General features: G+C 47.2%; 2 long non-coding RNA genes across 2 annotated transcripts; one reads left to right on the top strand and one right to left on the bottom strand.

Moving 5' to 3' along the window:
• Window positions 1–224: 224 nt before the first annotated feature.
• On the bottom strand, window positions 225–1,664 carry LOC129145970 (uncharacterized). Its single transcript, XR_008552230.1, has 3 exons — window positions 1,411–1,664; window positions 959–1,112; window positions 225–711 (listed from the first exon to the last, which is right to left on the bottom strand). It is a non-coding gene; the product is annotated as an uncharacterized LOC129145970 (long non-coding RNA).
• Window positions 1,665–7,555: 5,891 nt separating this feature from the next.
• On the top strand, window positions 7,556–23,648 carry LOC119247587 (uncharacterized). The gene is made up of 6 exons (XR_008552228.1): window positions 7,556–7,574; window positions 20,452–20,584; window positions 21,328–21,498; window positions 22,338–22,420; window positions 22,509–22,683; window positions 23,187–23,648. It is a non-coding gene; the product is annotated as an uncharacterized LOC119247587 (long non-coding RNA).
• The last annotated feature ends 849 nt before the right edge of the window (window positions 23,649–24,497 follow it).

Genomic DNA, 24,497 nt, shown 5'->3' with positions numbered 1-24,497 from the left:
AGGCAGTGAGAGCTGGAGTGCGAGGGTTCCACTGGTGACCTGAATGGTCTGAAAGTGCACAATGGGGAAGATAGCTCACTGTGAACTTCTTATAGCCCAAAGAGAGTATAATTCAAATGAAGCATATAAAGTCAACTATTTATTTAAAACATATAAACCCAAATATCAATAAAACAAAAACACTAAAAAGAGAAGATAACAAAACCAAAATAAATACAGGGAAGTCAATGAGGAATGGAAATAAGTCCTGGCATTGTTCTCTCTACCCCAGCGAGATTAGGGTGGGCTCAGGATCCGTGGGTGTCCTGACTTGGTCCTACTTGATTTCTCCCTCCCTCAACCAGGGTGGGGAGGGCTCTGGACCCATGGGGGTTATGGCAGGGAAGTGGCCAGGTCCTCCTTCCACCAGCCAGGGATGGGTGGGCTCTGGACCCATGGGGGTCATGCCAGGGCCTGGGTAGTGTTCAACCTCCCCCAAGCATGATGGGGTATACTAAGGTCCCTCAGCTGTAACGGAGGGCTTCTGGCTGGGTTCTCCCTCCCACAGCCAGGGTGGGGTGTGCTCAGGACAACCAGATATCACACTGGGATCCAGACAGCTTTCTCCTTCCCTGAGTCGGGGTCAAGTGGCATCAGGAACCCCAGTATGTCCTGAAGTTGCCTCTTGTCCTCCTGGTGGCTTCCCCTCTGTGATAACCTCAGTCAGATCTTCTGTTTGAGAGGGAGTTGAGACAGAAGTGCATGACTGTCACCACACGCCCTTCCATGTGGCCTTCAGGACCTAGTCCGAGCCAGCACCCTCAGGGCAGCCCAGTCCTGATCACCCCGGTGTCTGTCCCTGAATCAAACATGTGGTTCCCAGGTCAGAGTGGCTTTGGGTACAACCCAGACATGTTGGGAGCCTCTTTGTGGGCTCTGCCCCTGCCCTCCCAAAGCACGAGGACATGCCGCCTCTCACCTTTATTCTCCTCCTCCAGGGGCTCCAGGTGCGGTACCCAGGACCTGCCACACCTTCACCCGGTGCTGCAGGGTAGCGGGGGTCTGTTCTTGAAGAGTAGGACTGTTTGTGAGTCTTAAATTTCTTCCCCAAGCCGGCACCTCGATTGTCTCCCCTGGGAAGAGAGAACATGTGGAGTGCAATCTACCTGGGGAAGGAGGCCCACCAAAGGCCTGGGTCCCTCAAGCCAGCCTGGTCCTGTGTGGTACCATGACCTGCCCGCCTGGGGGCTGTAGGACTCTGCACAGTAGGACACACATTCACATGATCCCCACTCCCCGGACTACACACTGACAAGCACATACACACACACACACACACACACACACACATGCAAACATACACACCAGGACGGACAGGGTTGCCCTGAGACCTCAGTGTGCTGGCCTGTTGCCCATTGGCTGCCTTCTTACCTCTGGTGCCCTCCCAGCGAATGACCAGCAAGGCCAGTTTCTTCCTTGCAAGATTTTGTAAAGGCCCTGGAATCGTTTACGGGTCTTGCACCCTGGGGTCCTGGGCAGGCGACAAAACATGTTGTCTGCTCCAGGGCCTCCAGGCAAGAGAGCCACCTTTGTGTCAGATTCTGGCTGCCTGGAGATCAAGGTTCAGAGTTCTGAGTGGCTCATGGAGGGTTTTGATGTCACTTCCTGTGTCCTGTTCCCTGAACTTCCCCCTCTAACAAGACTCCCCAACAACCCTGGACTCAGCTGTTCCTTCTGCTCAAGGCTGTCCATGCCGGTGACAGCAACATCAGACACAAGGCCCAGGGGAGCTGTTTTCAGGCAGGGCCCAGCGAGGAGCTGAGGAAGCTGTGGCTTTGGGGAGCTTTGGGCTTGGGGAGCTGGGGATTAAAACCCCTGGGCTCTCAGGAATCTGAGGCCTTGGGGACCTGCAGACTCCTGCATTTGAGGCCTGGGAAAGCTGGGGCCAGTGTAGCTGGGTGCTGACCCAGCCCCACCTCCTCCCAGGAGGAGCAGCCCTGTGCCCCTCTGTCCCTGCACCCCTGTGCATCAGAGGTGGCCTAGCTCCCTCCCCAAGATTGTCATGGGGTGAACACATGGTTCCTGGCATTCCTGTGGGCAGGCTGTTCTGCTGTTGGCTCATGCCCAGACACAAGAAGGGCTGCAGTCTGTCTGCCCCCCATTCTTCTCCTTTTCTGCTCTTCCTTTCTCCTTCTTACCCTCTGTTGATCTTCCTCCTCATTCATCCCTGTATCCTTTTGCTGAGACATCCTCCCCACCTCCATGGAGAGTCTGTGGTGTGCTGTGCTCTGTGGACACAAGAGAAGCATCCTATGTTCTCCTTCTGGTTAAATTTACTCCCATTGTTTTAAAAAAGTGGTTGTTTTGAATAGGAAGGCTGAATGGGAGCAACCAAAGGCTTGGGGATTCTCATAGCATATTGCCAATACTATACTTTGGTGGACAGATTCAAGGTAGAAGTGCTTGAATGGGAAGGGTTCATTCTAAGGTTTGTGTAGAGCAGAGAGTCTTTTTAGCAGCCTTTCTCTGAGAAGTTTCAGACAGTTACAATGTTAAAAGACATGTAACTGTGCATAGCATCATATATCACTTGAATATATAGAGTTCAATCAAAATGTCCTTGAAGAATGCATTGACTACTTCTGAGCTCTAGTATACATGCAAATTCTGGGTGATAAGTCACCCAGTTGCCCCTGTCCCTGTGTCTTCCTTGTTGATCATTCATACAGCTTGACAACACTGTATATGGTTTAAGGGTACAGGTTCATACATCTACCACCTCCCCCCCACGCCAGGCCCCCATGATCCTCTGCCAAAATCTGTGGGGCTCCCTCTCCACTTTGCTTCCCATATTCTCCCTAGTCCCCTGGAGACCTCAGTTCTACAATCAGATTTCTAGGGTTTGGTATATTTTGTGTGTCCATTCCTTCTATTGCTTTCTTTATAGTCCTCATGGAATTGAGATGATACAGAATTTGTCTTTCTCCTTCTGACTTATTTTGCTGAACATCATTCCCTTCAATCTCATTTATGTTGTCACAAATGGCAAGATTCCACCTGGTTTTACTGAATATTTATTAGTATCTCACTGTGTATATAGGCCATGTCTTCTTCCCAGCACACTTGGGTTGTTTCCATAACTTGGTTCAACGCTATCAACTCTGTCCCCTAAGATTCTGTGCTTCTTTCCTTTCCACATCTCAGCACAGGTTACTCTATCTCTGGATGTGTTAGTCTCCTTTCTCTGCTCTCCTCTTCCTCCTGGTGATTCATTCTTTTAGGGTCGAGTGCCGTGCAAGCTTCATCTTTGTAGGTCTCCCTGCTGAAGCTCTCTCATTATCCGGTAACTTGACCTTGATTTGTAAATGTCTGCATGTCTTTCTGACACCAGCGACCACTGCTTGGATTATTATTTTTATTATACTCTTGCCCCTCAAATGGGACAGTGGACACTCAGCACATGGACACTCATCTCCTTGACCAATTCCCACACACTTGCAGGGAGCATGTTGTCAGTTTCAGGCTTGTTGATTAAATGAATGAATGAAACAAGGTGAATGAGAGTGTGTATTCAATGTGGTTGTGTAAATCAGAATGTCTTTCTCAAAACGATGGGCAATATAAAGGTTCTGAGATGTCTAGATGTGTTATTCCTAGAAACCCGAGCATTTTAATATGGCACATTTGTTGTCCTAGCTCTGGCATGACAGTGTGTTTCCTGATGTTCCAATGATCCATTTACCGTGCTGTGCCCTAAATGAGGCTGATTAACACAGGCTGCCCAGCTACTGGAAATACTAAAACTGAAGCTAACGGCATTGCAATTTCTGGTATTTCATATTCATGGAAAGGTTATGAGTTATCACTGCACTACTTTCATTGAAAATTTATCTGAATTCAAATCATCTGAGACATAGAATAGTATGTATGTTGTATGCTATCTTCCATAATATATCAGGGACTACTGTGTATGTTTCCATTTAAATTCACTGAGAGGTCCTGCGGCTGGAAACCTAATAATGTTTCAAGAAGATGTATTCACACATTTTAATATGTACAGTATCCCTCAGACCCTATTGTGAGAATGGCTGAACTAACTAAAGATGAACCCGCCTCAATTGTTTAGGGAGGATATAGGCTGGAGCAATCATTATTTTCACATGCTGAACATGGGTATGGACACATGGACGCAGTATTGTGAACTGCTTGCTCCGCAGTTAACTTCTAGCCATATGGTGCAAGTCTTAGTGCTTGAGCAGACCCAGGGGCATCACTTTTGAGGGCTCCTGGGTGCCTGTCTTCAGATTAAGGCAGTGACACTGCACTCTCTGACAGGAACTTGATTCTCTTGCCTGTCATGGCAATTAAGCTATTCTTGTCAATTTTTCCTTGCTTGTGGATGACTCTGTAGGTTTCTCCTCTGTCTTATTACCAGCCACTAACTCAGACTTAAATCTTATGGGAAAGACAGGGAACTATAGTGACTGTGAGATGTGCCCTAGAGAGGACCCTGCTGTACAGTAATTCCCCTCCAGGCCCTATTAGCTTCTTTGGAGGAACAAAGTAATTTTTCAACTTCCATGTGTGGGATAAAGGGACATCTCCATAATGGGACTACTTCTTCCCAGTGGCACTATTAGTTCCTTCACCACTTACTGATAGCTGACCCCAAACTGTTTCTCCCTCTGTGAATTCAGTACACATAGTAAGAGGTTACACTCATGTTTGCTTTCAAAATGCTTTGCATGGACCTACTTCTCAACATTTTGGGTGGCTCTACCTCACCTTCTGTAAATATACACTCATATGTCACTATTCCCACCACAGCCTCAGTGTTATAAGCGCACAGCATGTTGGGCACACACGGAGACACAGCACATGAGCACTATCCCTGTGACATTTCACTCTCTGGGGAAGCACTCACCTCAGTGCTACCAGCTCATTCACAAAGAGCACTTTCTGGTTCTCAACAGTTCCAGCACTGGCCAGAGGAATGTTGGATGGGGTGGGGCAGATACGGGGCTCTTGCTGAATCTTACTGGAAGTATATGGGATATGGAGGAATAGATCAGGGAGGCTGACCCCATTTATTTCCCCTTTCCTAAACTCACTGTTCTCCAGTTTATTGTACATAATTATCTCTGCAATAGCCCCTGGCACATTCATAACTTAAATAGATCACACTCCTCTCTCACATGTGCAAATGATTTTACCCCAACTATCTCAGAGAGGGAGAGACTTTGTCAAATAATTGTCTGTCCCCCAGTTCTCCGGGAATTCATTTACAAAGGCATGGCCAGAGGGAACCACTATTGACATTTCATTAGAAAATGCAGGGCATTTTTTTTCTTTTTGGCTGAAACTTATATATTATCCTCCCTCAACACTGGAAAGGGTGCTATACCATTGTAGCTGTCATGCCTTATGTCACTTTTATCAACCCATCCCAAACATCATCTTCAGGAAATATCTCCAGTTGAGGCTATTCCTGAACAATCTTTGAACAAGGATTCTTGAATGATCCTTGTCTTCCAGATGTAAGAGGGAAATCAATATGCCCTTTTTTAAGATCTCTCCAACTGTGACTGTGGAGGACCCTCTTTTAGAATATCCTGGCCTTGGCCATACTACTGCTTGTGGTTTCTTTTGGTTTGAAGGAATTCTATGTCTGGGAAAATCAGCGCTAAATCTGACTGCTATGGTACAGCCAGGGCGGACGGCCACAGCACATGCTACAGAGGCTCAACAACACTCTCTGAATCCCGGCGCCTCAGTAGTTATACAGAATCTTAGAGCTCTAGACCTGCTGATGGCTAAAGTCGGATGAGGCTGTGCCCTCATAAATGAAACATGTTATTTTTGGATTAAACATCTAGTGAGGTAGAAGAAACCTGGAGGTATTAAAGAAAACATCTGTATTACAGACAAAATATAAAGACAGGCAGGACAAGGGCCTAGCTGGCTACAATCAATTTTTCCCTCTGGCAGGAAATCAATTTTTGTCCTGGTTGCTCCCCTTGCTCATTCCCGTACTAATTTTCTTTATTATTCTCTTGTGCGGACCCTGTGTCCTCAGCGCCCTTGTCAGAATCATCTTCTCTCACCTGGAAGCCATCAGGCTCCAAATGGTCCATCAGATGGAGCCCGGTATGATGCCCCCATCGTCCTTCCTCTGAGGTCCCTGAGCACGTCGCCCTGCGGTGGAGCCCTGACTGCTTCCCCATGTCGCCCTTTTCCAGCAGGAAGCAGTTACAGAGCAGACCGACGCCCTTTGTCCTAACAGCAGTCAGGGGCTCCATCTGCAAAGGGGGATGAGTGCCAGGGCAAGTTAGGGTTAATTGGGAAGCTTCAGGGACAGCACAGACAGGGACTTTGGAGAGTTCAAGAGGCTTCTGAGAAGAGGGTAGAGAAATTCAGGAGGGCTAATGAGGGCAGTAAATTTTAAGGTTAATATTTAAGGCTAATTGGGACAGTACATTTTAAGAGCCCTTGGACAGGGAGGATAAAAAGAGAAATTCTAAAACAAGAGCTGAGTAAATGGGCACTTCAGCCTGCAGGCATATAGACACTAGGAGAAAGAGCCAATCACAAAATAGGATGAGCAGGTTTTAAAATAGAGAAAAGGGGTCTTAAATATCCCCTAGACATGGGCCCATAATGGTGTCTCTTGCCCCTCCCTGGCATCGCTGCCTTGGAGTCCTTGCTCTTGTTCTTTTTCCTCAAAATAAACTTTATTTTCTTGAATAAGGCTTGCTTATTATCTTGAATAAGGTTGCTCTCTCTTCTTACTTACCTGAAAAGACTTTGAATTCCTCATTATGGCTCCCTGGGAAAAGAAACCGTGGTGTAACCAGAGCTAAATTAACAGTGGTTAAATTTTTCTGTTGAAACAGTGGTTTCAACAGAAACGCCATTGGTGTTGGGGCAAATGTAGGCCTGGCTAAGGATAATTCCTCCTCAATAAATAGGACTTCTGGGATGCTAAACAAAGTAAGGGGGGATCTTCCCTGACAGGCTGATGAGTCTGCTGAATTGCATCCAGGCTCCAGAAACCCATGGCCTTGACAGCCAAGTAAAGATGCCAGGTTCCTTGGTGTGTCCAGGCCTGGGGCTGCTAGTTCCGGCCACAGGGGGCCAGCGGGTCTCCTGTGCCAGGGGTGTCTTCTGAGCTTTACTGGGGCATATGGTCACTGAGAGCCCATTGTGATGACCCCTGCTTCAGATACACCTTGACCTCCTGTGACCAGGATGAGTCGGTGCCATGTAGCTGACTAGAGAGAAGAGTCTCCAAAAGCTTCTCACTTGGGGCCAACACTGTCCCTGTGCCAGGTAACCTGTACGGTCCAGCTGTGTCTTAACATCACCCTCACCAGACCCTGCCATTCTGGAGCTGAAGGTGTGAAAGGGACATGTCAGAGCATGAAAATGAAGATGTGAATGACACGAGCTCGTGCCCTTCTGGAATCACAGTGTGTGCAAAGAGGGAGGTCTGGGTTCTCATGGGAGGGGTGTCTGTGTCCTCGCTGATGACAGCAGGGAGCCAGCCCTCCACAGGGTGGGACAGCATATCAGGGAGAAACACCACTACTGCAGAAGTGAGTTTCTTCAGAGGCAGTTAGAGTCAGACAGCATCACTGCAGGGGACATGGGGGGAGACAGGGCACAGGAGGGAGGAAGGAGGAAGGCCCGAGGGAGAGGGTCATAGGATGGGGGGAGGACAGGGCCTACACCTGGGGCCTGAGAGACTGTTTGGCTTCTGTTCCTTTCAACAGCACTGCCCCAATACTTGTACCTTAACCTTAGTGACTATCTCATACTGTGTGTGAGCCAACTGTCTGGATATGGTGGGATTTGTTCTGCAGCCTCAGCTGTCTCAGAGGCCAAGGATTTAGACCCAAATTCACCCCCAGGATTTAAGTTGAAGTTTGGACAAAGTGCCTGAGTTCTACCCTGTGTGGTGTCCTGAGCACTGCCTGGAAGCTCTCCTATGTGGTCTCTGCATAGGGCAGATCACATCTGTGCTCATCTTCCTAGGTTCAGGGATGTGGGAATATGCAAGAGAATGGCATCTGGTGAAGAAAAGAAGGAGCTCGGGAAGGAAGGTGGTGGATTTATATTGAAGGGAGATATATTTTGATGTTTAAATATAGCCACAGAATCCACCCCATTTAGTTGTATTCTGTTAGTCAGTATCCAGGCGCTGACCACTTTGTGGTGAGCATGGCATGTGTATGTTCTGGATGGGGATCGTGGGAGCCACTGTGGATTCCATCCTCATTTGGGGTAAGGATGAAGTCTTTGAGTCTCATTCCCATTTGAATAGGAAACATTTCTATTCTTTATGCCAGAAATTGGCAATATCTGAATTCACATTAATTTCAACTCCCTTGGGGAACAGACACTGCAACCAGTGTCACTTCCCAGACACTGGGAAGTGAAAGTTACAATATGCCCAGGCTGGTGCCCACTCCTGTCTCAGCAGTGCTCCCCTACCTGTTCCTGCACCTGTGTCTGCCGGACCACAAGTGTTGAGATAATATCAAACAAAACAGATGCTGTACCCAGAAGGTGATTCTGATGGACCCCACTGTGCTTGGAAACAGGGGGTGCCTGAGAGAAACAGTATATTTCAAGGACACAGAGCCTAAGGAAAGGAGGCCTGAATTCAGACCAGACCCTCATCTCAGGACCATCTTCACTTCCAGGATACCTACAATGAGGCGTGTTTTGGATCAGTGTGTACATTAAGGATTTCTTGGGGGAATAAGGTCAATAGTGATGAGAAAATATATTATTGAGCAAATGAATGTAATAAAGATTACAGCAGAACTTCCAGCCCAGGGGCAATGAACATTCCAGTGCAGGCATAATCAACAAGTTTGCTTACTTACAGCGCCTTCCCTTTCAAGATTCATGACCAGGGACTCAGCACTCTTATCTACAAGGTCGGGCAGCCAACCAAGCTGGTCTCTCTCTTCAAGGCCATCCCCGAATGCCTGCATCTTTCCCCCCTTGCCTTGCCCCCCTTGTCTGGGGAATTTGCTGCAATTGGTTGTGCCTGCTGAAAAACGATGTTATCAATGTTACAGATATGGACACAGTTGTGTGTGAAAGGAACCCTTGGTCTTTAAACAGGTGCTCAGACCTTTGGGACTACCCAGGTCTGGGACCCCATGCATGAGTAATAAAGTTTCTCCTGACCTCACCATTCCTGTTCTTCCTCTGACCAGGTAAAAGGCTAGAATTTATTTCTACAACAATAGCATAGACTGAACTTTGTGGAGCTCAGATTGAAGGAAGCCAACAGGTAATGGATCCTTGAACAAGTGACCTCACTTCCTGGTGATGGACACCATAGAACTTAGAACTCTTTGAACCAGGCAACTACATCCTAGTTACAGTACTGGACCAGCTCAGTTGACTGGACACAGTCAGCAGAAGATGTTCTGCTGTTGGCACCTGAAACTTAGAAGCTCTAGATTCATGACAACCCAGAGCATAAGTCTTGTTGATGGTTCCCATTGCTGGCTCAGTCCTCATTGCCATTCTCTCTGGTTTCCCAGGTGTTAAGAATACACCTGTGATCCCTCCTGAGCACCCCGCACTCCTTTTCCCTCATAGTGTGTGTGTGTGTGTGTGTGTGTGTGTGTGTGTGTGGGAGAAGGTAAAGTTTCAGGGAAATTTTGGAGGGAAGGCACAGGATGACATTGGTGAAAACCTGGTGGGTCAGCCATGTTCCTACCCAGCACATGACTGGCAGCATGAGAAAGTGGCTGCTGGGAACACTCCATGACCATGTGTTAATCTGGAGTTCTAGATTTCTCAAGTCCTTCTAGCAGGATGTCTTTGCAGCCTGCTCCTATGTCTCAGCTGGGTGAAAGGGTGTCTCATGGTGTGTGCCCTGTGGCACTGCAGCCATGTGTCCACCTGGCAGTGTCTATGTAGATCTCCCTCCATGTGACCATGGATCTACTGGCCAACATTCAAATCCAGCCCCCTAGATAACGGCCACTTTTCCAAAAACCCCATCATTGCCCATGGATGGACTATGATAGAGCAGAAGCACAGGGGCCTTACCCAGGACTCTGGGATGGCTGGACTGTTACTAGAATCCACAAACTCAAATTCTGGCAACTGTGCGCCTCCTGAGCTTTCCCACATGAACACTCACAGAACCGCACCCAACATAAACATGAGGACTCCCATAAACATAAATCCAGTGTGTATGGACAGATTTCCACTCTATGCCCATACAATCCCCAGCAACAAAGACACTAATTTGTCATTATCACATTTTATAAAATGCCGCGGACCAGCACAGCAGTAGACGATGAGGCCCTCTCAGGGTTGAGAGACTGCGCAGGGTAGTCAGGGATTCGGTTAAAGAAATGACAAACAGACACACTTCATGAAAGCGTAAATCTGAGTGCACTTTATTTTAGTCAGTGGTCAGTATATATATGTTTTTTCTAAAGGCATAGGATCAGTGAACATCAAAGAAATCAGCTTGCTCATAGGTTTAGCTTATCATTGACAGGGCAGTGATTTATGTCCAAAATACATCTGGACCTAGCTGCATTCCTAAGTAGACAGGCTATTAACTCTTTCTATATTCTTGTACTAATTACTACTACTACTACCTACTTACGTTTACTCATAATTAATTGTCATGGGTGAATTTATATTATAATGCAGTTAATATCAAAGGTACTAAAGTTAAGCACATAATAGAAAGATTATTAAACTAACAATTCTATTATAACACAGTGTTTAGTAATGTTTCATTTGCATTAGCCTAATTATTAAATTACGTATGTTTTTTAATTAGCAATCAATGACCAGAAAAAGGAAAGATTTTAGAGAGACAGTTGTAGCAGAATAAAGTTTGTGGGCCTTGAGAAAGCGAGATAAGGTTCCAGGTGGTCAGCATTTCTTTTAATCATCTTTGTGGCAGCTTCTGGTGGTCGTTATCTCTTGGCAGGCATTCAGCTTCTCTGCATCTTAGGGAGTTTGCTGTTCTCCCCCTGCGCGCATGGTTCCTTGCCCACACCGGACCTCAGGGACCATGGCAACAGCCATTAGCCCTGAGGGTCACTGCAGGGGGAGGTGCAGCAATAAAACATGTGAACTCAAAACTTATGATTGACAAAGTAGAAGTAGCAGGGGGTGAAGGAGAAACAGAACCATCCAAAGTGACAGGTGAACTTATAACTAGTATTTAAATTTTGTTTTTCCAAATCAGTTTTTTTAAGATTTATTTATGCATACAAGAGCTGGGTTATAGGCCAGAGATGCAGGGGGTGAGAGGATCCACCAGAGACAAAGTGGGGTACAGAACAGGCAGACTGACTGAAATACACTGCTGAGGGGAGCAGTGGGCAGTACAGGAGAGGTCTGCCTCGCCATGTGGGTTGCTCCCTGGCCGGCCGGGGATCAAACTCGTGCTGCAGAGCCTGCAGATTGCTTTGTGGTGCAGTGCTTAACCCCTTGCGCCCTCCAAATCAGTTTTGCCAAGCTTCTTGCATTTGCTCTGGGCTTTAAGGTGACTAACGCAAGAGAGGACACTAAGGCTGGTCAGCCACAGGTGCCCCTTCCTGGATTTCTCGGCAACTAATAGCGGGGAACAAAGGGCATTAGCTCTGGCCAAGGACAGTGCCCAAATAGTTTAGTAGTCACTGACTGAGTTCTTCACCTGTGTACACAATTGCAAGACCCCTCAGTTTCAGAAAAATATAATAGTGGGATCTGTTTAAAAGAAAGGTAAGGGTGTCCCTGGTGGCACAAGGGGTTGAACACCGCACTGTGGAGCAATCTGCAGCCTCTGCAATACGAGCTCGATCTCTGGCCAGCCAGGGAGCAACCCACATGGCAAGGCAGACCTCTCCTGTCAAGCCTGCTGCTCCCCCCAGCAGTGTGTTTCGGTTGGTCTGCCTGTTCTGTTCCCCATTCTGGTGGATCCTCTCACCCCCTTCATCTCTGACCTGTGTCCCGGCTCTTGTGTGCATAGATAAATCTTAAAAGAAAAAAAAAAAGCAAGGTTAAAAAAAAAGGAACCACTGAGGGTGTGAGTGGCCAGTTACCTCACCCCAGTTAGTATCCAGTGTTTTGATGACCTAAACAAAGGCAACTAAGATGCACATTCCCACTAAGGAACATGGAACAAGTATCCAGAAAAAAATGCCACATTCTATAAGTGGCCTCTTCCCTCCATGAAGAACTGGAACATGTATTCCCAACAGAAGGGCTAGAACTATGTCTTCCTGCCACTGAGGGCATGGAGCATGTGGCACCAGATAGGAGGCCGGGATCCAACTCACAGGGCCAGCAGAGTACATGACAGGAGATGCTCACCAGAGATGTGGAGATGTGGCAGCCCGGTACAGTCAAGCAACTCTGGAAACAGCAGCTGCATAAGTCAAATGGCCAGATAAATGGCTAACACGCACAGAGCTCAGTGGGGTGTCCACCTCCAGGCCTTTGTCTTCCCTTCTGGGCTGTAATAGCAACAAAGCAGGAGGCAGTTTTAGTTGCCCAGCTACATGCAAAGCCTCTCCACTTTTCTCCTTTGAGGTTGGCTGCTAGAATCCTTTCCACATACTCATGAGGCCCCTGACATCCTTCTGGGAAGATCTGTGTGGTGGGGGCAGGAATGGCTGACTCTGCACCGGGTGATCCTGGGGGCTGCTCCTTGAGACCCTTATTTCACTATCAGAGTTGCAAACTCAGACTTTTTTTTTTAACCTGGTCATATATCCCTGGAGCTATTCATCCTTAACTTGGAACCCTCCTGGGGGAACCACCTATTACACCTTGGCTATGGACTCTCCTGTCAGCCCTGGTTACAGTTTCTACCTGACGCCATAGCAGAGATGACTGGAGATTGGACCCATGTAGCAAAGGACTAAAAGCAGAAAGAACCAAGTGGATTTCCCCAATTTAAAATGACCAAACACCGTGAAAGAAAACAGGAGGTAAAAATGGCTTCTACTGAAAGTTTGAAAATAATGAGACACCATACAAGCAACAATAAGTTTCTGTCTAAGAGAAAACACTCTGGATTCTTTAAAAAAAAAAAATTAAAGATTTATTTATTTATTTATTTATTAATGCACTGGGTACTGTCAGAAGTGCGGGAGGGTGAGAGAATTCACCAGAGCTGGAGGGGAGAGCAGAGCATGCAGACTGATGAAGTACCCACTGCAGGAGAGGTCTGTGTGCCATGTGGGACCCTCGCCCGGTGGCCAGGAATCGAACCGGCACTGTAGAGGCTGTGGGCAGCTTCGTAACCCAGCGTTCAACCGCTGCACCACCAGGGAGGCCCACTCTGGATTCTTTTTATGAGGATTCAAGAACATTTCCGTCAACTTTCCAAGGCCCAATGCCCAGCAATTTTGTGTTTTGCTCCCTCTCAGACAGGAGGGCCAGGATTACCTGAATCTGCTGCCGCAGGCCAACAGGCAGGTGAACCTGCCTAATCAGGACCTGGACACAACACAGGTCATTATTCCCCTTGGGACTTTAGGTTTGGGGTGAGGCTTCTCCAAGTGCAACTGTTCCAGTGGAACCTGGGATCTCGGCAGGCCTGCTGGAATAGCCAGACAACACACTGGATACTTCAGGGAAACCTGAATATGCTGGGATACCACCACCCCAGCTGGGTAACCCAGCTGGAGGGCAGGATCCCAATGTGGCAACTGTGATTTCTGTGCTATATATATCCTGGCTCTGGGAGGTAGAACTGCACCTGGACCATGTCATGGCAACTGAAGCTCCTGACCTGACTCCACCCCGGCTGCAGGAGGGAGAACTGAGCTGAGACCCATTAAAGGCAACTGAGGTTTATGAGCTAATTCCACAACTGCTGTGGGAAGTGGAACTGGGCATGGATCCTGTAATGGCAACTGAGATTCCTGAGCTAACTCTATCCCAGCTGGGGATGGCAAACTGGGCAGTTTCCAGTCATGCCAACTGAGATTCCTGAGCTAATTTCACACTGGCTGTGGGAGGCTGAGCCAGGCCAGGCCCTGGAAATGGCAACTGAGCTTCCTGAACTAACTCCACTACGAATGGAAGAGGTAGAACAGGGCCAGGCCCACACCATAGCCACTGAGGTTTCTAGGCTAAAATCCACCCCTGGCTGTGGGAGCAAGAACCAAGCTAGGACTCAGTCATTGCAACAGAGGTCCCTGAGCAAATTCTACCCTGGTTGGGGGAGGAGAAACCAGGCCACAAAAGAAATTGAGGTTTCTGAGCTAATTCTACCTTGGTGGTAGGACATAGAACAGGGGCAGGCATCCTTAAAATATCTGAGGTTCCTTTGCTAACAGCACCTCAACAAGGGGAGGTAGAACCCTGACAGGACCCAGAAATGGCAACTGAGGTTCCTGAGTTAACCCCACCCAGGCTGTGGGAGATAGAACTGGGACAGGACCCGGTAAAGATAACAGAACTCCCTGATCTACCCTCCCTGGGGGAGGGAATGCAGAACAAGAACAGAAATCAGGGGAGAACTATACCAGGCCCTTTGCTAACAACACCCTAACAAAGGGAGGTAGAACCATGACAAGTCCCAGCAATGGCTGCTGAGGTTCTTGAAACTTATTTGACCCTGGCTGCAGGAGGTAGAACCAGGCCAGGAAACCACAACAAAAAGTGCAGTTTGCGAGCTAATTTCACCCTTGCTAGAAGACTTTTCACCCTTGTAAGGAAGACCTGGGCCAGGACACAGTAATTGGAATGGAGACTTCTGCACTAATTCCATCTGTCTGTTGGCAGTAGAACCAGGCCAGGAACCGACAGAAAAACCCTGAGGTTTCTGGAGCAGATCCAGGCAAGTGTCCTGTCAGTCTAAGCTCCTCAGCAGCTGGGCACCCAGCCCCTGGGTGGGTGCTTCACCCACACTCTGGAATACAGGCACCCTAATCCTTACCTTCTGGCCTTGTTCCAGAACTCCCATTGCTGTCTATTGATTTGTTTTAATATTCTTTGTTTTTAAATTTTGGTTTTATGTTTGTTATGGTTTCATATATATTTTAGTGTTAATATATATTAGATTACTAAATTATAATATTTATATGCTTTGATTAAATTGCACACTCCTTGGGCTATAAGAGCATTCAAAAAGAGACTTCCTCCCCATTATCCACTTGCAGATACTGCAGCTCTGCAAGAGAAACCCTGCACCCCAGGTCTCACTGGCCCGGGCCAGGCCCTGCATGCCATCTGCATGCTGGCTCCCTTCCTCACCCACAAAGGTGACTTCAGGGTCCGCTGACTGACTTTTCTGGGAAAGGTAAACCCAGATGGTTCAAAAGGACACAAAAATCGAGTCTCTGCGGTGAGGATGTGCACACATTTCCAATGGTGACCACAGCCTTAAGGGACACCAGAGCAGGACATAAAGGTTCACACCTCCTGTCCTGTGGCCACAGCCTAAATAAGAAGGAGGTGGCCAATGCAGAGATGGAACCACACAAAAATGCAGTCCTCAAACCCTGTCAGGCTAATACTTATGTCCTGGGGTCCACAAACACCCGGCACGTCCATACTTTTCCAGGGCACTAGTGTTAAGGGTGCACTGTAGGCCAAGGCAGCCCAGGAGGAAACCCAGTTTCCCCAGAGGCACCGCCCTGGTGGGGAAGCATTTGGGCCATGATGGAGAAGGCAGGTCAGCAGCACCTGGAAGGTCTTCAGTCTGAGTATGCCAGCTCCTGGACCAGTGTGGAAACTGAGCCCCAGCAGGTCCTGCAGATTCGAGGGAGGGTCTCTTTTTGGGACAGCCCAGATTCAGACCCTCAGAGACTCCCAAGGCCTCTCCCCAGTCAGTGTCTGTGCAAGGACGACAGGGACAGAGAGTCCACTCTGTGGGGCCTGTGCCCATGCTGTGCCCTGGGGAGCCCAGTGGGGAGCACCAGGAGTGCTGCCTTTCTTGAGGCCCACCTCTCCAGAGCTGGACCCTGGCCAGTCCACCCATTCATCTGTCCCAGGTCTACACTCACCTCAGCAATCCCTGGAGGCCCCGCTGTAGCCCAGGTGACACCAGAACCAAGCTGCAGCAGGGGCGGGAGCTGGCAGCACCAGCGCTGGTCTCGCACCCTGCTACTCCACCACAAGCAGGTTCAGGCAGTTGCTCATCACATCCCAGCAGCTGGCCTCCCTGGTGGCACAGAGGATTAGGATACAGCCTCTGAGGTGGTCGGCAGCCTCTGCAGCAGCCAGGAAACAACTCACATGGTGTAAGAGACCTCTCCTGTCTCTCCCACTGCTCCCCTCAGCAGTGTATTTCAGTCAGTCTACCTGTTCTGTTCCTCTGTCTCTGGTGAATCCTCTCACCTCCCTCATCTCTGGCTTGTTATCCAGCCCTTGTATGCATAAATAAATGAACCTATAAAAAATAAAAATATAAAAAAAGGTCCAATCAGACTTGTGGGTGGGGCACCCTGAGACAAGATATTGGCCAGGCCAAAGAGGCTTTTGAAGAATTGAAGGGCAGTCCATTTCTGGCCTCCCAGGAAAAAAGAAAGATGAAAGACCAGAAGCTGACTTTGAAACAAGAAAGAAGAAATGAAGCATCCAGCAGCCAATTTCCCAGGAGCGAGAGAAGCCAAAGACATCTGTCAGAGACTAGGCCTCCCGTCCTGTCTCTCCACCACCGGAAAGGAGAACATTGTGAAATTTTGCATTGTTGACTTTAAAATATAAGGGTCCTGAATGAAAACAGAGTGAGGAATCAAAAATAATAGAATGAAATAATGGATACAGAGAAATCAATGAGTCCACAAGAAGACACAAGACAGACTCCCCAAATGGTGTGTAAGGGATAGAAAGGAAGAACCCCACAATTAAACCTTGTTGACTGTCCTTCATGGTCTCCAAGGAGAGGAGAGGGGCTCCCCTTCAGGGGTGGGTATCTGGACAACCCGACCTGGAGCTGCTCAGACTGAGGGTCTGGGACCTGGCTCCATCCTCCTGCCTCCCATACCTGGGCGGGAAATGGGGGTTTCAGTCCCAGAAAATTTTACAATATGCTCCCAAACTACATTGTAAGTCTCCAGGAATAAAAAACACACAGACCTTGGAACAGAAAGGAGAGCCCAGAAACCGCTTCCCCAGAAACATTCTCAGCAACTAAGAGGAGGCAGGAGCAAACACGGGGAACTTGCTTCCATCAGTGGAGCCGGAATGTGGGGTTCCTGCTCAGGAATGAAACTGAACCCCTGGTAACTTCATGCCAAAAAAATGTACCCCCATGTTTCCCCAGTTCTCCACACCCAGCCCTCCCTCCCCTGGGTCCTCTGACTGGATCCCCTCAGCCATCAGCCACCCCCAGGAACATGTTCCTCAATTTTCCCTCCCTCGGGCTCACCTCCACCTCTTGGGGTGCAGCCAGGGCCCCACACCAGATCACAGATGCCACCTGGCACCATGTCCTGAATGACCAGATTCCCACCAGCAGGAACTTCACTCAGAGACCCCAAGAAGCAGCGACGCCAGGTGAGCGAGGCTGCTGGGTGGAGCGCACATGTATGGCCAGGGGAGCAGGGGTAGGTGCTGGGCAGGTGCAGGTGAACAAGACTGGACACACCTGGGCTCCCTCCCTGGACTCCTGCCACAGCGTGACAATTTAAACATTCAAGTGAAATGGAGGCAAATAGCCCATGTCTTCTCCAAAATTAAGGTCAACTAAAACCTCATGAAGCCTTAAAATGCCAAAACTTGTCTACTTGGATTTAATAGCTCACTGCTCCTCCTCCCCCTTCACTCCTGCTTCTCAGCTTTTCCTCTTCTCCCCTCCTGGCCAGGAGGCAGCAGCCTCCACCCTCATCTCCTTTACTTTGCCCTGCAGCCCCTCCTCCTCCAGGGTCTCAGTCTTGCCCCACATCTGTGTCATCTTTGTGGGCTTTTGTCATTTGAGCCTCCCTTCTCCCCACGCAATGCACCCCTCCTGTCTCTGCCCTTCCTTCCTAGAGGCTCGTCCTTCCCTCCTCTTTCTGTGCTCCCTGATCTTCAGTCACTTCTCTGTGTTTCATTTGGGCTGGACCCTCCCTGTCTGTCTTGATCCTGCCATTCAGCTCCTTGGCCTGCTCCTCCTCCCTCTCTCCTCTGCACTGTGCCCTCCCAGCCTGTCCCTTCCCCTGGGCTCTGCCCTCATTATTCCCCACTGTGACCTTCGCCGTCATCACCACCAGGTGGCGCGCTGTGCCATTTCCCTGTGCTTGTGACCCAAGACCCTTTAAGTTCCCTGGACCCTCCACCCTTCCTCTGTCCTTCATTCATGATCTACCCTCTTATTGCTACACTTCATGAAATGGATAGACAGTCATTGTTGAACCATCCCCTAGGATTTTCATTTACAGTGTTTCCAAACATCTGTTAAAATGAACAAGGGGCTGGTTAACATTTTTTTTTTAAAGATTTACTTATTTGTGCATAAAAACCTGGGCTGTTAGCCAGAGGTGAGGGGGTGTGTTGAGTGGATTTGCCATAGAGAGTGGGAAACAGAACAGGCAGATCTACTGACATACACTGCTGAGGGGAGCAGCTGGTGAGTCAGGAGAGGTCTGCTGGGCCATGTGGGTAGCTCCCTGGCCAGGTTTCATACTCATGTTACAGGGGCTACAGATAGCTTCATAGATTGTGTCTTAACCCCTTGCGCCACCTCTGCATACATGTCCATAGCACACTGTGCAAGCTAGGGTTTCTGAATTAGGTTATGATGCTAAATTTTCACTTTTTAGTGGCTTGGAGTGACAATGTTAATCTTTATGAAACTTTGCAGTAAATTATTAAGATACTTAGCAATATGTCAGAAAACACAATGAATGCTCAGGAACAACATGGTATTGCATTTGATTCATTTATTTATTTTGGCATTGTATTTTATAAGTGTAAATTACTGAGAAAATTTGAAATGAAATGCCTTGGCTAAGTAAGGAGTGCCACAGTGTGGTCACAGCAGCTAATTTCATATAAACTTTGGCCAAAGATTCATTTAAGCTAAGATAGGATTATTTTGTTGCTACTAAAGCTACTTCTATATTTAACAAAGAACATTATTTTTGTATTATTTTACATTTCTCTTCCTTATATAATTTTCTTAATCTGTCAATTGCTGAATTTAAAGTTTTCCCTTAAACAAGATTAATGTCATTATTAATAATAGTCACACTACTGGAAAATGGTTAAGCAGTTATTAAAATTTCATTTTATCTGATTTCAGTTCCCAAACTTTTAATAATCTCTAATCTAAACTAATGATTTTAAACTAAAGAGGTTTTTCACATTCACAAAAAGCATAAGAGACTCAGGAAGGTGAATACTCTGTAGCTGGGTCTTTTCCAGCACCTGAATTTCTTTTTTTTTTTTTTTCCCCAATCGCTCTTTCTTCTCCTCACCTTGTATTTTTTTTTACATTTTATTTAAATTTTATTTTTATATTCCCCATACAATTACAACCCCGTATTTTGACCCCAATCCCTCCTTTCCCCGCTCCCCACCCCCCATAGAGTGTCTCTGGTTCATAGTTGTTTGTTGATTTTGATATTTTCTTTCTTACAGTTATTCTTTTTCCTGGTCCGTTATTAAGTTTTCTAGATTCCTGCTATGAGTGAGACCATCCGGTATTTTTCTTTTTCTTTCTGGCTTATTTCGCTGAGCATGATCCCTTCTAGCGCCATCCATGTTGCTGCAAATTGCATGTGTTTATCTTTTTTGAATGCTGAGTAATATTCCATGGTATATATGTACCACATCTTCTTGATCCAGTCATCTATTTTTGGGCTTTTGGGTTGTTTCCAAAGCTTAGCTATTGTAAACAGTGCTGCTATAAACATAGGGGTGCAGGTGCTCCTTGGAATTGATGTTTCTGTGTCCTTTGGGTAAATACCTAGGAGTGGAATAGCTGGATCATATGGAAGCCTTATGTTTAGTAGGTCCAGAAATCTCCACACAGCTCTCCATAGTGGTTGGACCAGTTTGCACTCCCACCAACAGTGCAGGAGAGTTCCTTTTTCTTCACAACCTCGCCAACATTTGTCGTTGCTAGTTTTTTTAATATGTGCCATTCTCACTGGTGTAAGATTGTATCTCATGGTAGTTTTGATTTGCATTTCCCTGATTACAAGTGATGTTGAACATTTTTTCATATGCTTATTGGCCATTTGCATTTCCTCTTCAGAGAAGTTTCTTTTTAGCTCTTCTGCCCATTTTTTGATTGGATTATTTTATTTGTTTTTGTTGAGTCTCATCAGCTCTTTGTAGATATTTGTGATCAGTCTTTTATCATTAGTGTTGTGTGCAAAAATGTTCTCCTGGTTGGTGGGGTTTCTCTTTGTTTTGGTTATTGTCTCTTTTGCTGTGCAGAAGCTCTTTAATTTGATGTAGTCCCAGCTGTTTATCTTTGCCTTCCCTATCACTGCTTTGGGTGATGTGTCTGTAAAGATGTCTTTGATGACAGCACCTGAATTTCTGCAGCAGTAGCCAGACCCAGGAAGGTGTGGAGAAGGCCCAGAAGACCATGTGATTTGATCACTTGTGATTTGATCAGCTGTGGACCTTGCCGGACTCTAACTCCTGTGCTCAGAAGTTCACGACAAGGTGGAGACAGGTAAGTAAAGCAACGCCTGGACAATGAGTGGTGCTGAGTCCTGCGCAGGGAGAGCAGAACTGCAGGGGAAGCCACAAGCGCTGTCCCAGGCCTTAGGTTGAAGGGCAGGGTATAGGTTTGGCAGAGCAACTGACTCCTGGATTTTTGAGAAATTCCAGGCCGAGAACAACACGTATAAAGGCACGATCAAGAACGTGCTAAAGGTCCTCCCGGGTGGTAGAAAGGGTTAAGTCTCAGCACTATAAAGCTGTCTGCAGCCACTGCAGCATGAGTTCGGTCCCTGGCCAGGGAGCTTACCGATGGGCGCAGCAGACCTCTCCTGTCTTGCCTGCTGCTCCCCTCAGCAGTGGATTTCAGTGGATCTACGTGTTCTGCTCCCCACTCTGTCTCTGGTGAATCCTCTCATCCCCCACACATCTGGCTTGTACCACAGTTCTTGTATGCATAAGTGATAAATCTTAAAAAAAAAAAAAGGACTTGCTAGAAGCTGGCAGTTGATTCTCTCTAGTGCGTTGGACAGCTCATTCATGTCCAGCTTTTCATGATCTCTTTCCCATAACTGTGTGAAATTACTGTATATCTCTAAGTTGCTTTGTGGCATAAAACAAGGGGAATATGAGTTGAACGCATTATGGAAAGCAATCTGGATTTACTTTTAAAAATGAAAAATTGAAATACACTACAGCCCAGTAATTCCATTCTTGGGCAGATATCCACAGAACAAGAAACCCCTTATGTTCCAGGGTTCACAGCAGCATTATTTATAATAGCGTGGACACAGAAGCAGCTTAAACGTCAATAAATACATGATAGGGTCAGGAAGACTGTATTTCCACACCAAGGAGTGTCAAAGAGTCGGAAGAAAGGTGAAATGCAGCATTTCTAACAAAATGGAGACAATTACATGCAGCGAGGTAAGTCTGAATGATAAAAATGAATATTGGACAATTACAAAGTAGACAATTCAATAATGTAAAACAGTTCCAAAAGGAGTGGACATTAGGTGCCTCCTTGGTGGTGCAAGGGGTTAAGACGTAACCTATGAAGCTATTCGTAACCTCTGCAGCATGAATTCGATCCCCAGTCAGGGAGCTACCCACATGCACAGCAGACCTCTCCTGACTCTCCCGCTGCTCCCGTCAGCAGTGTATTTCAGTCAGTCTGCCTGTTCTGTTCCCCACTCTGTCTCTGATGAATCCTCTCACCCCCCACCCCACCACTCTGGCATGTACCCGGGTTCTTGTATGCACATATAAATAAATCTTTTAAAAAAATGAATGCACATTTAACACCAAGATGGCTTGAGGCTAAAAGGGAGAAGGCAAGGGATAGGGGACAAAAGGGGAGGGCAACAGAATTCTCCGGACACTTCACAGTGATTTCTTTTCCTGGTTTATAAAATGTAAGAATAGGGCCTCCCCGGTGGCATAGCGCATGAGCACTGGGCTGTAAAGCTGCCCCGCAGCCTCTGTTGCGCTGGTTGGATTACCCGCCGCTGGCGAGGGTCCCCCATGGTGAGCAGACCTCTCCTGCCACGCCCACTGCTCCCCTCAGCAGTGTATTTTGTCAAGTCTGCTTGTTCTGTTCCCCGCTCTGGCTCTGGTGAATTCTGTCATCCTCCCGCGCTTCTGACTGTACCCAGTGCTTGTATAAATAAATAAATAAATAAATCTTTTTTAAAAATTTAAAAAATGAAATGTAAGAATAAAATCAAAATAGAAGTTCAACTTGTATTTATTTATTTTTGGAACAGATGCTATGTCCACAGGGTTAAAAAAGTGAATGATCACAAAAAGGTATAGGTGGGAGGACCTCCTCATCCTGTCTTAGGAAAAGGTAAGAATGGTTGAGCCACTTATTTAAAAATTAGTTATATTATTGTAATCCAGTTACATAATAATGATATTTCATCCATGATCCTAAGTGCAGGCATGTCCTGAAGCTAGTTCACTGGAGCTACAGAACCTCATCGGCATTAAACGACTGAAGCACAGGTGGACAATTTCTGGGAGAATGCTGCCATCCAGTGGCATAATTGAGAAGTGCACTTATATATGATTTCCTGTTTCTATCCTGAAAATGCTTGTTTTATACATTGAGTGAGTATTTTCCTATTCACTAAGAAACAATTTTGTTTTTAGTTTCAGTTTAGGGGACTCAAACAATGAAAATGTACAGCTTTCCACTTGATTCTCAAGGAGGTAACTTGTGTAAAGAAAAATAAGATCCACAAAGACCTTTTATTTGTTAAAGGTTTATTTGTTAAAGGTTTCATATAACTTTTCTCGTTTGAATCTTCTTTTGAGAAAAAGAAAATAATTTTCCCTATTTTTAGATAAAGAAACAAAAGTATAACAGTAAGTAATTCACTGACGATTGTCATGCAAAGAAGTGACCCAAGTCAGGAGGACTTCAGGTCTGGTCTCCTTTTTTTTTTTTTTTTTTTTTTTGATGCTTTAGAGACTTGTCATGGTTCTCATTCCTTATCAAAGTTAAGGGAATGCATATAAGATCTCTGAAGGAAGTTTGAAATTTGGAAGGTGTAGGTTTTCTTTTCTTCTTTTGTATTCACTTTGTTTTATTATTATTTATTTCTGCACAGGTGCCAACTGCTATAGCAAGTGTCAGACACTCTGGGAAGTACCCGGGGCACAGACCAGAGGAGGGGTGTGGAGCTGGGCCTTGGTGGAGAATCACTGGTCCTCACAAACCAACCTAGTCACATCCTAGAAGTGAGCAGGTTAACAAAAGTCAACAACTCCACAATGGGATGAGCCTTCCCACAGAGAAGACTCCTGCAGGGCAATCTCTGTCCCTTCAGGGGCAGCTGCCTCCTGCCCTCCTGGGCCCATCGGGGGCTTCTCACTGCCAACCTGCCACTTTGCAAGCAGCAGAGCAGCTCCTCCCGAGGCGGCTGCTGGGGCCACACAGGCCCCTCTCAGCAAACCAGTCCCTTTGGGGGCAGCCCTTTCTGCCTGCTGTGTCTGTGCGGTGTCCTTGTTCTCGCTCCCTTTATAATAAACTTGCCCTTCTGGATCCAACTAAAACTTCTGTCTCGAGAAACTCACTGGTGCTGCTGAAAGGGGAGCTCTGGGGAAACTTTTTCCAGAGTTAACCCAAGGACCCCACTTTCCAAGCCCAACACTCCCAACACTCTCCACACAGGCTAAGGTAACAACGGGCTCCAGGCTGCGGTGGGAAGAGGAGGTCAGAGTCCAGTGGTCTCCCTAGGCTGAGACAGAAAACAGTTTTGAGAAGCCAAGGTGGCTCGACTCTGTGCAGGGAAAGACCCAGGAGGACACAGCAGAGAGGGGGTTCCTAGAATATGAGGGACTCCTGGGGAGCTGGGTAGAGTCTGAGAGGATCCTCACATGCACCCAAATCATCAAGGGCTGGGGGGGGAGGGATGAGAAAGGGGGAGAGAGAGAGAGAGACAGAGAGAGAGAGAGAGAAGATGGAGAGGAGGGAGAGAGGGAGGAGAGAGGAGAGAGAGCATGCGCTACCGACTGCACTAGAAGAAACAAGCCCCCTAGCTCAGGGCTGGAAGTGTGAGTGTTTCCCGGAGCTGAAGCCGAAATGTCCTGCCCTGTGGGACACTGAGTAGAGTCCTGTGAGCGGGGAACAGTTTTAATAGTGAAGCCATGCTGGGCATAAACCAAAGTCTGATCTCATCTATCTTCACAAAGTAAATCTTGAGAAGATGGAACTGCTTTTAAGTAACACCTGCAGCCCAGAAAAAAATCACACTGCCACTTGTAGGGCGCTGAGTGCTCAGACTTTCCCCACTTTCCCACCGCGAAGTCTCCAGCTGCCACCTGCGCCCTACGCAAATGTGCTTGGGAGTGTGGGCTCGGGGCACAGGCACCTTTGAGTGTGGGCACCTGGGCCCAGACTGCACGGGGGATGCGGGGCA

The sequence above is a fragment of the Talpa occidentalis genome, unplaced genomic scaffold (genome assembly GCF_014898055.3).
Source record: "Talpa occidentalis isolate TD23 unplaced genomic scaffold, MPIMG_talOcc4v2.1 talOcc4.16, whole genome shotgun sequence".
In the NCBI taxonomy this organism is placed as follows: Eukaryota; Metazoa; Chordata; class Mammalia; order Eulipotyphla; family Talpidae; genus Talpa; species Talpa occidentalis.
This window is presented reverse-complemented; position numbering and strand designations above follow the sequence as displayed.